The following is a 2737-nucleotide window of genomic DNA, read 5'->3' as shown; positions in this document are numbered from 1 at the left end:
GTAAAAGATTAGTTCTTCTAACTATCATAGTTACCCTGATATAACACCAATTTGGCCTGTGTTTTTTCCCCCCATATCCCGTCTTTGCTATGCTCTTCTGTTTCAGCCAAAGACATCTGCGCCACCTACTATTGAAAATGGTCCACCAGAAAATCCGGCATTAATATCAATATCCGGATTTACATGCATAATGTTGCGTATGCATAGAATGGCTAATAGCAAAGTTAACGGTGTAATATCACTCATGTTTAGATAACAAAAACTCTACGCATCAATACACAAAGAATGTACATGAAAAGCTGCGTTCGTCCTTCGATTGAAGAACAGTGTCTGAAAAGATCCGTTCCTGCGAGATCACTTGTCGTTGAATAACTGCTAATAAATATCATAACTACCTTTCCTAACGATATTCTGTTTGAGGTCTAGTTGATGTTCGTTATCTAGTCGATCAGCTCGACAGCTGCCACGGTGCTGATCGATACCTCGACCAACCGCTTTCCTCACGGCGTCAATAGCAAATTACTAGGCAAAACCCGTGGGCGTGACAATGTTGGTGTTGTTGTTGTTGCCTGTTAGGTGGTTGTCATCTATTGTAGCTTGTCGTTTCCTGTTGTAGTTGCAGTAATCGCTTTAGGCCGTGATCGTCATCATTCGATTGCTATTACCTGCTATGAAGATGTTGTCGCAGTTGCCGTTGTTACTTCTCGCGGCGTTGTTGGTGCCAGTTTAGTTGTCAAAGGGCAACGCGCAACAGGCCATTGATACAGCAGCAGATAACAACCAGCAAACAGTTTTTCAAATAACCACAACAGACGTATCAGCACCTGCAACAAAACAATCGCTGGGCCAAACAACCTATTTATTTCCAATCGTGGACGAGCCTGCCGGCTTTGAGCAGGATGGTAAACAGGAAGGCAAACAACTGGAGTTGCCTATGTCACATGCTCGGTAAGACGATGCACCCCCCCCCCCCGGAAATATTTACCCATCATCAGCCCATAATTGGCATGTGTTTTACGCACAAATTGAACATCATTTCAATGGGCTCTATATATATGTGGCCCGTGATCGGCGTCATGTTGCTCAACGAGCGTTTAGCTAATCGGCCCGAGATCCAACAGGAAATCAATGTTTCCCCACTTTTCCTCCTGCGTCACCACTGTCTGTTTCAAGATGCTAGTTTTTCTTTTGAAGCAATTGCAACAGTGGCAGCAGCAGCTGACATGACAATTCTTGTTTGCACGTTGGACAATTGTGACGTGATGACCTATACCGACGATGGAGTCTGGGCAATTTTCGTCGCAACACTTCTACGATAAGACAAGTCAGTGTCGTATTGTCCACTTCCGATCCTACACATTTTAAATAGTGGGACGGCAAACACCCGCACTCGTTGAGCAAAGGAAACATTGTCATCATTGCAAGTAGATAAATCCCTCTGGGAATTTGTCGTGGCGGTGACGTTGGCGGCTTGAAGAGCATGTATATGGCTAGCGAATGGCAACGTCATCTTCAGCAGTTCTTCTTGTAAAGGCTACCGCTGGAAGTGACACGGCGCGAAATTGAGGCCTGGCGGCAACTGACGATCCGTGCTTTTAGCCAATGCTACGGTCTTTCTGGCCACCGCTACCATTGCCTATGTGAAGCCGATGACCGAACGAAGAAAAATACGTTTGAGGCAAACGTCGCCACCGTGGAGATATCTCCGGCAACAACGCCCCCCCTACTAACACTGACCTCGCGCAGTCACTCGAATACCTATAAGTAATTATCTATTAAATATCGTTATGTGTTCATTACAAAGTGTACAAAAGTACGATCGTATTCAAATTGAATCAAATTAATGCTAAACAAACTGATATCCCCTGTCAGAATGACCGGTCAGAGAAGCTATTGCATCGCATCGTACGTATCTAAGGCGTACGTTACCACATGCTGTACAGATGCGCGTAGAGTTTGACATTTGTAATCTAATATACAATGTAAAATACCATGGCTGAATCCATTAACTGCAAAATGCGTCACTATCTGCGTGTCGATTCATTCTGCTCGCCCCTCTCTCCAGACTTCATTGGTCATCATTTCTGTGCCTATCAAAATCGAAATTGATATCCATCATGGTCCTCTTTCATGTATTGGTAAACTACAGGTAGCCAGCAATTGTAAAAAAACTATCTGAATTTCGAATAGAGCTTATGTCATTTGGCTCAAGGTTTGGGGAAATTAATACACCTGTTCTCGCCAGCATTGCTTGTCGTAGTCTATTAGTGAGATGCGCTGCAAAGGCTTGGGCACTGGCAGGTAAAATCGCACCCAGCTACGTAATACTGGTCAAGGCCGTTCTGCATATTTGAAGAGTAATAAGGCGGTTCTTGCAGTAAGACTTCATGGCTTTTGCCTTAATTTATATTGACGAAAGCCTTGCGAAGGCTGGATAGGCCTGAAACCGGCTCCTTCCAGATTGTCAGTATGAAGCAGCGTTTTTACACGTTTCGCTGCAGCTTGAGCACCAATTGGATGAACGATTCGAGCTTAAACTCCTTATTCTGCAAGCTTTATTAAAAGTTTTCTCCTATGAACTTTATTAAACGCTATTCACCACCGAAAACAAAGCACAAAGCCACTCGAACAAACACACTAATAAAAACAACGGGATCTCTGACTTTGTCACCAGTAGCTGAAGAACTAGTGGTACTATTTCAGCCTTCCCGCTTGTCTGTCTGTCTGGTTGCCGTAT

This window comes from Varroa jacobsoni, unplaced genomic scaffold (assembly GCF_002532875.2).
Source record: "Varroa jacobsoni isolate VJ856 unplaced genomic scaffold, vjacob_1.0 scaffold_1195, whole genome shotgun sequence".
Lineage (NCBI taxonomy): Eukaryota > Metazoa > Arthropoda > Arachnida > Mesostigmata > Varroidae > Varroa > Varroa jacobsoni.
This window is presented reverse-complemented; position numbering follows the sequence as displayed.